The following is a 14,472-nucleotide window of genomic DNA, read 5'->3' on the forward strand; positions in this document are numbered from 1 at the left end:
CCTAAAATTTGCCTATAATAAAATCAATATTGCAGACCCAATAATAACAAATATGAGCATAGGTTTAGAACTACAATCTCAACAATAAAAATACAAGTATATTGAGAAATACCAATATTATAACCCAATAATAATAAAATTTAAACGAGTTATTGTTGATTGATTTTGAGTTAAACAGGTTGACCAATTTATTATTTGTGTTTTAGTGGGTTAACTCGTTTTGATCCGAACCCATTTATATAAAATTCAAACTCGTTAATTTCGTACTATGTCCGCATTGAGTTTACGAGTTGTGACATATATTACCACCTCTAGCAATAGGTACCAACAAATTATCCTATCTTTTGTTATTTTTACTAAATTTTTAGTTGTTTTAAAATTTTTTATTTTTATTTATTAAATTCTAACTTAATTAGTTAATAGTGGATGCATGATTTCACATTTCTAGTGATGGTATTTTATAAACTTTACTCTTAAGATTGGGTGAATTATAAATAACATGAGACTATTATATCGAGAGTTGAGTGTTAATAACTTAATCTAGACTTATTTGTTTATGTACGATGTAACGTCTAAGACACTATGTTAAGAGATAATAAACCAATGTCAAATCTATGCCTGGAATCTTAATGTAATCTCAAATCTGGATTTGATTGGACGCAAAATGTGGCTTTTGTCATGATTACACTCTCTAATCTTCTAACCTAATCACATCTCTAACGTTGTAAAAAATAATGAAATCAAAAAGTTCCTCGTCCAATAATTTACAGACACGATGTCATACATGAAAAAAGCCATAAAAATCAACATGACAGATGTCGATTTTTTGTGTTGTCGAATTTTAAATGGAAGATGTTAACACCGTACACGTGGCCATTTAGTAGAGCTGTAGAGGCTGCTGGATCAATCATTCATGGGTTAGCTTCATTTAACTGACTTATAAAATAAATGGGCCATCGACCTTGTAATCGATGATAACATAAGATTCTTGTCCAAACTTTCTTGATGTAAAAAGAAATGTTTTAATCATAAAAATATTTTATAAAAATAAATTTATAAATTGACGTAATTTGATATGATATATTAAATTATAAAATTATTTTTATTATAAAGTAGATTTTATGTATCCTATAAAATTATATCAATTTATGAATTAATTTTTATAGAATCTCTTTATGACTGTAACACTTCTCTTAGATAAAACTCTTGATTATTAATAAAAAAATAATTTTTAAAATTTTAGAATGTGTAAGTCTCGCACATTTAAAAAGAATGATAAATATGAGACTCATATAAAAAAAAAATCACTTTTTAATAGTGTGACTCACTTTTATTTAAAAAAAATGAGTACACGAGACTTATACACATTATAATTATATCTAGCATTTCTCTTATTAACAATTAAAGCAAAACAAGGGACGTGACAAAACTTTAATAGCAAAAAGCTTTTAAAACGTGATACATATTATAACTTCTTTTTAACTCAAGAGTGTATAATGTGTTGGAAGTGATGGTTTAGATACGGGTACAACATTATAAACGAAGTAACATTTTAAAAAGTCCAGTGCGTTTTCCTCAAACATAAACCATCATGGTAAAATATTTTTTACTGTTTTTTATAATAATATATTTTTTACTGTTAATACCAAATAATAATATGAATAGTGGTATAAATACAATATTTTTGAGACTCTTTTTATCACCCCGTTTTAAATGAACGACAGTTATTAGGAACTTGAAATCCAAATAATAAAAAAATCAATATTTTTATAAAGCTTTTTTTTTTTTTTTTCAAACCATCAGTAATATTTATTGCAAAAAAAATCAACAATTTAGTCATTACAAGATTGTTCCTTCGTGACAATATACATAATCTGCGTAGGCCTCTCTTGTAACTAAAATTTTTCATTTGTTTGCGTAAGAGCCAATTTTGCTAGTAGATGAGCCACTTCATTTGCTTCTCTGTAGTTGAATATCACCTTCGATCCAGGCCATTCCTTCAGCATTAATTGGGTATCATACACCGAAGATCCATACTCTGTGTTGAAATCTTCATTACTGTTAGTCGCATTTACAATAACTTGAGAGTCTTCTTCAAATTCTACTCTAGCAAAGCCCAGATCAGCACATATCTCCATTGCCTTCCTTAAAGCCATACTTTCAACTATAATAGGTTTCATGTTATAGCTATAGTTTGTGCAAACACAGGCCATAATGTCACCTAACTCATCCCTGATAATGATGCCCAACCCTGTCTTTTTTTCCTGATCATCCACAAATGCATCCCAGTTAGTCTTCACATACCTATCAGCTGGTTTTTGCCATTATGCTGCACTTCTAGCTGTGGCTCCTCCTACTTGTTGGTCACACTCTTGAATCTGGGATTGAAGGATGTCCTTATCTGCACTAGCAGCTTTTATCACCTGTTGTGGGCTCTCAAAATTTTTCCCAAACACTACATAATTCCTTTTGATCCATATTCTTCTCATAATGAAACTAGAAAACTATGTAGCTTCAAGAGACAACCTTGAACTTAAATCCAACCATAAATCTTTAAAATCTAATACTGAATTTGACCATTTGGTAACTGGACTTAGAGATTCAGCCCACACATCACTAGCTGTAGGACAACTCCAAATAGCATGAAGAACTGATTCAACTTCCCTTTGGCAATTGGGCATAGGTCATTTTCAACCACCTTCTTCTTAAATAGATTCTGCATAGTTGGTAACAACTCGTGTGCTGCTTTCCATAAGAAGTGTTTAATCTTCCATAGAACTTGGAGGCTTCATATTTGTTGCCAATCAAAATCTACTTGCTGATAATCCAAAAGATTCCCCACGCTCCTGCCGTTTGGTTGTGTAATGCAAATGGTATGCACTTCTAACAGTAAACTTCACATTAGCAATATATCCCCATATCATAGTATCTTGAGCACCCATTCTACTTTATGGTATTCTACATATCAATTCCCCTTCTTTTGGCTGAAAAAGCTGGGAGAACAATTCTTTGTTCCAGCTGCTTGCACTATCTTCTAACAGTTCTGATACTAATGCATATTACCATGCAAAAGATGTATAGGAGACTGTACTTTAAAAGATGTAGGTCTAGGCATCCATTTTTCATGCCAGATTTGATAAACCTACCATTTCCAACTCGCCACATAATTCTTGCTTTGACCAACTCCAATGATGACCATATACTCTTCCATATTAGAGATCGATTATATCCCAGCTTTGCCTCTAATAGATTACCATTTTTGAAATACTTCTCCCTCATAATTTTTGCCACTAAAGAATCAGGATTATTCTGCATTCTCCATATTTGTTTTTCAAGTATAGCTTTATTAAAAGATTCAAGATCTCTAAAACCCAATCCACCTTTCTTCTTTGATTCTCCCATTTTTGTCCAACCTCTACACTGAATTCTATTGTGATTCTGCTTATGACTCCACCAAAATTTTCCTATCATAGTATTAATTTCCTTGAGCAGTTTCTTAGGCAGCATGAAGACACTCATTGTGTATGTTGGAATTGCTTGGATTACTGTCTTAAACATGATCCTTCCCTGCCTGAAAGAGAAATGTGTTTTTCCAACTAGATATCTTAGTCCAAATTCTTTCCTTTATGGATCTAAAATAGTAATACTTTGATATGCCCACCATTGAAGGTAACCCCAAGTATCTTTCATAATTATTACTTATAGATAACCCAGTAGCTCTCACAAGCTGTTGTTTAACCACTTCTATAGTATTAGAACTAAGAAAGACAATTGTTTTTATCTCTGTTTAGACTTTGATCGGATGCCTTCTCATACTTTTCAAATAGCTCTTGTACCTTTTTTCACTTTTCAATTTTCGCTCCACAGAATAAGACACTATCATCAGCAAAAAGAAGGTGATTTATTTTTAAACCACCTCTTGAAACAACAACCCTTTCAACTCAACAACTTCCTCTGCATGATTCAATAGTGAACTAAATCCTTTTGCACACAATATGAAAAGGTAATGAGATATTGGATCTCCTTGCCTTATTCTTCTTTCTGACTTAAACATACCCCCAAGCTGCCCATTAACTATGACATAGTAGGTTGCAGTTGTAACACAACTCATAATCAATGATATCCATCTTCCCCCAAAACCCAAAACTTCTACATTACTGCTTCCAAAAAATTCCATTCAATTCGGTTATAGGCCTTGGACATATCTAGCTTTAAAGCTATACTTCTTGTTTGCCCCTTATGTTTGGTCTTCATTGAGTGTATAACTTCATAGGCTACAATTACATTGTCTGTAATTAGCCTCTCAAGTATGAATGCACTTTGATTGCTCGAAATGATGAGATGTAGCACATGCTTTAGCCTATTTGCTAACACTTTTGATCAAAGTTTTGAATTTCATAACATACCAATTGGTACGGCTGAAATATACCGTTTATAGTCAGTATAGGGAAGCCTGTTGTTTCTTACCATTTTGGCTGGTATTTCAGATTTTGGCCGAGATCGCCATTTCGCTTGGTACAATTATAACATCTGAAATCTGAATGGATTTATGGCATTTTTGTAATTTAAGTAAAAGTGCAGGGCCATTATGGCATTTAGTTTTTAGGGTTTTGTTTCTTTCCTTCTTTGGTTTGGACTCTAGCCGTGCTTGTTCTTTTCATCGTCCATCTTTTTTTTTGCCTACACAGCAGCAACTTAAGGGATCTAAGCTTCCAACTTCCAAGGCTCCAAGCTCGAGACCTCTCCCTTCACCAAAGACACAGGCTCTTGAAGGTATGCATTTTCCTCTAATTTTTGTTCCCTTCCTTTGTTGATTATTTCCTGTGTCTGGACTCTGGTTTCTAAAAAGCCTCTTGGAGAAATCACACAGTGTTTTGATTTTTGAATTCATTTGATAAATTAAATGATTGATAGTTTCTACAAAAAAATAACATTGGGAAAAGGCACAAACAACTGATCCTGTAAGCTGAGTTTTTTTTTTCCTATATGAATATCAATGAGTCTCCTTTCAGTTCACAAATTCTTTTAGTGTTTTTGGTCTCTATTATATCTATATGTGTTGCCTGTTGTATGATCACCACGTACGGTGGCCCATAAAGATGAGATTGAGCCCCTTAATTTCAAGATTTTATTAATTCATAGGATTAAAATCTTGTATGATTTCGTACTAGACTCTAAACAAAATTATGTTAAGTTTATTTTGAGGCCTAGCTAGTTGTATGGACATGATTTTGTGTGCATTTTGGATTAATGTCCTACCCATATGGAATTTTACATGCATCTGTTAAGTGTTAAACACTTGAACTTGAATAAGTATTGAATTATGAATTATTATATAGGAGTATAAAGATGTCTAGTTGTCAATTGGTTGGTGCTACATCTACAACACTTACTCCTGCAAGATCAGAAGATCCAGCATGGGCCCATGCAAGTGCAGTGCTAGGGGCAAGAAATTATACTGAATGTGTCTACTGTAATAAACTAATTAGAGGTGGCGGAATCACTCGGTTGAAGTATCATCTAGCTAGGATTCCAGGCAATGTAGAAGCATATAAAATGGTCTCTGATGATGTAAAATGGCAAATGAATGAGCTACTTAATGAAATGAAAAAAAGTAAAGAGAAGAAAAGAAAAATAAGCTCAGAGATTGGAGGCCATATAGATTTAACATTTAACATTTACTGATAATGATATTGATGATAATATTGAGGGACACTATCAGAATTCAAGATGTAAGGGGATGGAAAAAGAATATGGAACTGGAGAGTCAGTGGGGGCATTGAGTATATTTTTTGCCCCAAGAACGACTCCCGGGTCTCAACCTTCCATTAATAGTGCTATGTGTTCGAAGGAAATGATTGACAAAACAAAGATGGTTGTAGCACACTGGTGGTATGATGCTAATCTACCTTTCAGTGCAGCTCAATCTAATTTTTATCAACCAACTAGCTATAGATGTCATTGCTTCCATTAGACCAGGAATCAAGGGTCCTTTTTTATATGAGTTTAGAGGAAATTTGTTAAAAAGTTTTGTGAATGAGGTTTAGAATTATCTGCAAAAAATTAAAAAGATTTAGAATGAGACTGGTTGTTCACTAATGGCAAATAGTTGGACAAACCAGAGGCAACAAGCAATAGTCAACTTTCTAGTTTATTGCCCAAAATGTACAATGTTCTTGAAGTCTATTGATACATCAGGCCTTAGAAAAAATTCTAAAACATTATTTAACATCTTTGATGAAGTTGTTTAAGAAGTTAGAGTTGAGAATCTTGTGTAGTTCATAATGGACAATGATGTAAGTTATAAAGTTGTAGGAAAAAAGTTACAACATAAGTATGACTCTTTCCATTGGTCCCCTTGTGTAGCTCATTGTATAGATTTAATATTGGAGAATTTTTCTGATCCTAGGCATTTTCCTATTATTGATGAAACTATAAAAAAGGCAAGAAAAATAACGAAGTTCATCTATAACTATGCTTGGATTTTGGCTTTGATGAGAAAAGACTTCACCAAAGGTCGTGATTTATGTCGTCCTACAGTCACAAGGTTTGTGACAAAATTTTTAAGTATCCAATGCTTACTTTTGTTTAAGAAAAAACTTAGACAAATGTTTACTTGTGATAAATGAATTGCATCAAGTCATTCTAAAAGCAACGTAGAGAATGAGATAGTTGAGATTGTTCTAGAAGATAGAGAGTTTTGGGCTCAATGTCAATTTATTGTGAAAGTTAGTGAGTCTTTAGTTCGAGTTATATGACTTGTCGACGGGGAAGAGAAGCTTGCAATGAGATACTAGTATGATGCAATGGAAAGAGTCAAAGAGAACATAAAAGTGAGATACAATAACAAAGTTACTGTATTCAATCCATTCATCAGGATCATGATGCTAGGTGGGATAAGTAGCTTCACAATACATTACATGTGGCAGGTTGTTTTCTTAACCCTGCAATTTATTATAACCTTTGCTTTAAAAATAAAAATGATGTTTCAATAGGGTTTATGACTTGTGTTATGAGGATGAAACTTGATCTCGATAATCAAGACAAGATCATTGAAGAACTTGAATTGTATAAGAATGCAGAATGTGATTTTGAACATTCTTTAGCAATCCGCTAGCGTGAAAAAATTAATCCAAGTATTATCATTTATCAAAATCATTTGTTAAATAGTGTGAATTTATACTTTATTTTTTTATTTACATTTAATTAATAATTTATAATTACACTATTGTTATAGTTGCACGGTGGACTAGTTTTGGTCACGAGATTCCAGTGCTTCAAAAGTTTGCAATTCGAGTACTAAGTCAATGTTGTAGTACAAGTGGATGTGAAAGAAATTGGAGCACATTTGAGTTTATTCATTCGAAAAATAGAAATAGATTAGAGCATAAACATTTGAATGATTTAGTATTTGTTCATTATAACTTGAAGCTGGGAGAGAGGTAAATTTTTTCAATACTAATGTTTTTCACTGTTTAAAAATATGTAACATTTTCACTTATATTTGACTTTTATTTTGACAAGAACATTAAAAAAGGAAGAGATGTTTTGGATCCAATCAACCTTGAAAACATTGACTTGATGAAAGAATGGGTGGGTGAAGACTCTGAGCTTACTGATGGAGAAGACTTGGATTGGGAAAGTATTGAAGAGCCATTAAACTCACTAAATTTGGAAGACGGTGATGATGATGGTGACGTTGATGTTGATGGTGATGTTGATGAAAATGTTTTGATGAACATTTCGAATGTTGATCCTTATTGTCTTATTAATGAAGATGAGTGATTTTATTTTAATATTTGGATTGAGAACTTATTTAATTTTACAAGTATGTGTGTTGTTAAAATTTAAGACTTGTATTGAGAAGTATTATTGAGTTTATGACTTTTTTTTATTATTATTTTGGAATATAGTGTGTGTGTATATATATAATTTATCCATGTATAGACTATTTCAAAACGGTACACAAAACGGTGCCGGTATCGAAATATTTATCCGAAATGGTACCGGTACTAAAATATTTCATTCTAGTGCCTTGACCGAAACGGTATTCAAAACTTTGCTCTTATACAATACATTAAATAAACTAATTAGTCTAAATTGATGTACAAGAGAATGATCTTTTACTTTTGAAATTAATGCAATATAAGTAGAGTTGACACAATGATCCATTTCATCCCCATTCAGAAATTTCAAAATAGCATTACATACCTCATCTCCCACAATATTCCAATAAGATTGGAAAAAATATGCATTATACCCATCTGGACCATGAGACTTAAATGTCGGCATTTTCTTTAAAGTTGGTTTTACTTCATCTCTTGTGAAAAGTTTTTGCAAGCCTTCATTCATCTCAGCAGTCACTCGAGGCTCTACGAATCTCAAGCAGTCCTCAATAGCTTCAGTAGTAGGATTTGAGGAACTAAATAGATCTTGAAAATACTGTTTGAAAGCATCCTCTATCTCCACCTGATTCTCCCATAGTCTTCCATGCACATCTTTAATTTTTCTAATCTTGTTCTTCTTCCTTCTTTGTGTGGCACATATATGGAAGTATTTTGTGTTTTTGTCAATTGCCTGATACCAATTAATCTTCGCTATTTGTTTTCATTTAAGATTCTCTTGATCCAGGAATAACCCTAATTCTTTCTGCAAGTTTTTAATTGCTACAGCATTATGGGGACCCTCTTGTTCCTGCATATTCTTTAACATTTCTATTTTCAACTTAATTTCCTTTTCATTGTCAGTTTGCTTTCCCAAACTCCATTTAGTCAAATTTCTGCCACAATTTTTAAGTTTACCATTTACTCTTTTTCAAGGATCTTGCACCTCAGTGTTTTCTAACCACACTTTAATAATTTGTTCTCCCTTTGTATCCTTTACCCACTTAGCCTTAAACCTAAAGATCCTTCTTGTTTTATTTTGTTAAAGCTTTTCCTTGTTCATTGTTTGTATAGTAGGTCTGTGGTCTAATCTTCTTGCTGTCAATGTTTCCACTTGATACACATTGAACAAGTTTGTCCACTGAGAATTGGCCTCTACTAGATCTAATATTTCTTTAGTAGAACTAGAATCTTCATGCGTATTACTCCAAGTGAAAATATCACTTTTCCATCCTAAGTCATGCAAGTTATTACACTTTATGACTTGTCTGAACTCATCCATTTGTTTTTATGGCCTTGGTCTTCCACCATGCTTTTCTATAGTAGTTAAAATCTCATAAGTCTCCAATGACACATCAAGCCTTATCAAAACATGGTATGAGTAGGGACAACAATGCCCATGTTTCACTTCTTCTACTTGTTTTAGGATGCCCATAAAATCCTATGAGAAACCATTGGACTCTATCATCCTCCTCAACAACTTGGGCATGAATATGGTATTGGGAGTAATTTACAATTTTCACAGCATAGTCATTATTCCATAACATAGCAATAGCCCCTTTTCTCCCTATAGAATCAACTACAAAACAACAGTCGAACCCAAGTAGTCTTTTTATAGGCTCAAAACTTGTACTGCTTAGTTTTGTCTCCATGAGAAAAACTAAGTTAGGTCTCTTTTCTCTGACTAAAAGATAGAGATCATAAACTTTCTTGGAGTTTCCATCCCCAGACAGTTCCAACTTAAGTGTTTCATGCTGATTGGCAGGGCTGATTAGCAGCCACCACCACAATCTTCTCCACCTTGCAACCTCTAACTTCTTCATATTTTTTGTCTTTTTTCAAAGGCCCTTGGTTTTCCTTAGCATTATCATCAATCATATAACGTTTTTTTTCCCAACATTCAAACTAACAGATTGGATACCTTGTGTTCTTGCTCGCCTTTTCCAGCATCTCTGGTTCTTCCTCTTGTTACCACTCTTAGTCTGAACATTATTTTTAGTATGCGCCTCTCTGCAACATTCTTTTATGTGCATAGTCGTGGGCCTTTCGACCTGCATGTTAGTACTCACCATCTTGGGCTGAATAATTAGAGGTTCATCAGCCTGATCCAAAACCTTTATCAAACATGAATGAGGGCCACTTCCATAGTCCTAGAGTTCAAATTTTTTCTTATCTATTTCCTTATCCCTGTTAGCTAATTTCTCTTGAAAAAGCACTTGTGGTTCAACAGAATTATCTTCAATCAAATTCAAATTCTCCTTTCTAAAACCACCCATGTTTTCCACTGTAACTGACTTCCCAAAATTTTCTCCACCCATCTGATCATGTTTCGAAACTGGTTGTGTGTCAGTTATCCCCTTTGGAATATTCCTCACCTCAGATTCTACCCTCACCGCCATACCCCTCGTCCCTTTCTGCTTAGAATTGCCTTCCATTTTCTAACCAAACAGTTTAGGTCAATCTGTCCATCTTCTTCTAGTACTTGTGTCGACACGTAACTGTGCACCAAAATGCTCATTATCTTCTTAACTGAGAATTCCCTGTTTAACAATGGCGGTATAGCCCTGACTTCTATGAACAATTTTTCCACACTTAAAACATAACTTGGCATATTTTAACATAACCCAAACTCTATTGCCTTTGATATTAATCATTCTTCCCCTTGTAATCATTTTGGTCAAATCAATTTTCACCTTCATTCTCAGAAACTTTCCCACCCGGTTCCACCTTCACTGACATCAACCTCCTTAATCATCCCAATTATTGCTCCTATTTGTGTTCTAGTTTCCAGATTCATACATGCGAGAGGGAGGTTGTGAAGTTGAATCCATAACACTTCAATATCAAAATTTAGTTGTTGAGGAGGAGTCAACCCATCAAATGACTTGAGAATGAAAAGATTGTTATAAAAAAGCCATGCATGGTCTCCCTTCCAATACTCTTTCTTGTCAGCTTCAATCTCAAACGTAATCACAAAGAGATTGGGACTAATATTTTAAAACTAGAAAGGCTTGCTCACCCTCCAAACTTTTGCCATAGTTGATTGTATCACTTCCTTGCCTATCAAACGATTTGTGCAGACCTTGCCCACTATACTTCTTTCACCTTTCCTAATGGTATTCAACAAATTAGCAACATCTACTTCAATTTACTTATCTTCTTCCTTTGTTAGCCTTAATTTTCTCCACTTTTCTTCCAATCTATCCATGATGAAAACTCCCTAAATCCATATCACTGAACTAGGAAGCACCACCCTTATAACTGGAAACCATAAGTTGTGACTTCAATCACTCTACCTCTTCCAACCTCTTCCAACCTCTTCCACTCAGAAACGAGAGAGGACGAGAGTAGACTTCGATCAATTTTTAATAAATGTACACGAGTCTGGCTCTCTGTCGATACGATATTTTTATAAAGTTGGACTATCATATTTGGTAATTAGAAAATAAATCGTAAAATAATTACATGAACACTATTAGCTGCATCCATTCCTAGGATCATAGCTTAGTTTTCAATCTATTTCCTCACATTTTGTATAAAATAAATCGGATGCTAACTTTTATTTTCTTTCTTTAATCATAGATATGGACTATTTGAAGCAAAAAATCCAGCCATCCATGCTAACTCCACATTGGAAGTTCAATTTGATTGTTTCCCAGATTTCACTTTTAAGTCTACAAGATCCCTATATCGTGAAAGCCCTGATACTAATTAAATACCAAAATATCAAGATATCAAATGTTAGAATGAAGTCGGCCTTTAGCATTAATATATAGAATATATTACAAGTACATAAAAAACAAATCTAAATGGTCATGCATTAGTAAAAAGCCTAAAAAACAATACAGAAAAACACATACTTTGAAACAGAAATAAATTCTTAGTAGCTGGAAAGAATTTATTATGACAGTTTAGGTGGAAATTTATTTATTCTTATATGTAAAAAGATATCATTCCAAAACAATAAATGTCATAACAAAAAAAAAAAAAGGATAAAAAGAGATAAAACTACCGCAGAATCCAGTCATTATCCATTAGAAACTATAATCCTATAACACAAAGAATAACACAAAGAATAAAAGTAATAGTCTCACCCTTCAAGATCTCCACTGAAATGAAATCAAGAAAGTAGTTGAGCAACATAACTATACAAATTAATGCTTTAAAAACCATTGGAAATCAGCTCGGTAGGATAGAAAATAAACTTAATCCAAAAATATGAACAACCTTAATCCAATTAAAAAATCAATAGGAATAAGACAAAAAGAAACAAAAACAATTGCTAAAGTAAATCAAATGCTGAAAGAATTAACAAAAATAAAACAAGAGAATGCATGTTCCTCAAAGACTATAAAGGTTATGTAACGACCCGGTCCAATAATTCTAAAGTTGGAATATTGATAATTTTTATTGAGCCTAAATAGTATTTAACTGGCCATATTAGATAAGGCCAAGAGCGATAAATTTTTGAGGTTGATTAGGAGTTTTAATTAGGCTCAATAACTAAGTTAAATCTCATTGATTATTTATTAAATGAATTAAACTCATTTTTGAATTTAAAAATCAGCCATTAGAAATTTATTTCAATTTAAAATATCACTTATTGAAGTTCCCTATATAGTCTTAGTCACTCTCAATCCTACATTAAATGAACTACTAGAGTATGTCTTTAATTTCAAACATACTAGGATTACAATTCTAGAATCATTTTCATCTTATAATTCCTAAAACCCAACCCATACTATTCTATAAATAGAGTCACATGCACTGTATGTGCAACTACCTCTTCATGCCTAGACTTTTTGTTCTTAGCTCTCTTTTTACCTTCATCATGTCATAGCCTCATCTCCCCCACCATGAAACACGGCAAGGTCACCATCGTCTCTTCCTCCCTCCTAATCATAACCGCCATCTTCCCTCCATCGCAATCTGATTGATTTTGTATAAAAATTTTTAAGAAGAAACAATACAAGGTAAGTAACTTGTTCATAAATTAGGATTAGTAAATATTAACGAGTTATATATTATTATCAAAGCAAGTTCTTTGGAAGCCCATTGTTTATGTACCACGCATGTCATGATATTTGCAATCACGCAACACGTAAGCTTTTATAAGATCAAGTGTAAGATAAGCTTAGAGCAGTCAATAAGATGACCATTAGATGCATACTACCAATGATATTTATGGGTTGATGCGCAAGCCACGGAGCTAAGGGTGGTCTACCATGATATGCTAGAATATTATTAGTGACTCCCCTTGCGTCTACGGGACGTGGGGCCAGTGCATAATCTTGTACACAAAGTTAAGTGTGTGGGCCAATATAATAAGTAAAATAAGTCAGATGAGCCAAAGTAAGTCATGCATGACATAAGCATACGTATGAATGATCATGATTTTTATTCTTAGAATGAAATATTTTATGAAAATCTTATGCTAAGTATGTTCACGTTATGATGGATTCCTTACTGAGTCATCGGCTCATTTTAGTTTTTTTTTATTTTTTTATTTTTTTTAAACTATCCCAAATCAGAATATTTATGAAGGTATAGCTGTAGGACGAGACTTAATCCATAAAGGCATGACAGTGGCCTAAATCATGTACAGAGATTTTAAGTTATGATTTTTATGTCACATATTTTGAAAAAATTTAATAAATACTTCCGTGCATTCTCATTTATGATTTCAATATTTTAATACAAAATGACTCAATTTCTTATAAGGAATTTTTGTACTTGGCGCTTCCTTTAGAAAATAAAAATTAAGTCAGGTGTCCCAAGAATCTTAATAGCACTCAAACTTCCCCGAGAATTTCTAAAAGTGACTATTATTAACCGTAGGACAAGTTATAATAAAGAAAGACATGGATGATAGTTCAAAAAAAGAAGGGTTTTATGAAGAAATAGGATAGAAAAATAATTCCAAGATCTTGAACTAAAAAGAATAAAAAGTATAAGATTCAACCCAACAAGCCTAACAAGGAATTGGTATCATAGACGAACACCTCCAGATATCCAATTTGAAGAAATAGTTTTTAAAGTCAATTTTCAGTATCTATGGATAAATTATATGAATGGAACATAGATGATTTTTTTGAACAATAAATTCTAAAGAAACTTTAACACATGACAATGGTATCTAACAACTATTTAGTCAACCAAGAAATAAGACAACCAAAAGTAGTAGATCTACTTACTTCAGAGTTAATAGGAACCTTGAGGCAATGATGGGGAAATTTTCTCTTTGAAGAAAATACACAAAGTATAAAGTATGTTGTAAAAGAAGATGAAGAAGAAACCCAATTTTTGCCAACATAAAAATGGGAATCCAAGATGGAATAAATGTACTCATCTACATCATCAAGAAACATTTTTTAGGAGCACCAAGTAATAAAGCCTCAAGAATACACGACCAGTTAAGTAACCTTGAGTAAGTTTAGATGATATAAAGATGTTTTTATGCCAAGAGTCATAGTAGAAGAAGACTGTAAAAATTCTTTATGGAAAGAGAAATTCATAAATGGTCTCTCCAATTCATTTGGGCCTAAAAGCATGAAAGTCTTGAGTAATCCAATAGGAATAATAAATTATA

Source organism: Juglans regia, chromosome 1 (genome assembly GCF_001411555.2).
Source record: "Juglans regia cultivar Chandler chromosome 1, Walnut 2.0, whole genome shotgun sequence".
Classification (NCBI taxonomy): domain Eukaryota; kingdom Viridiplantae; phylum Streptophyta; class Magnoliopsida; order Fagales; family Juglandaceae; genus Juglans; species Juglans regia.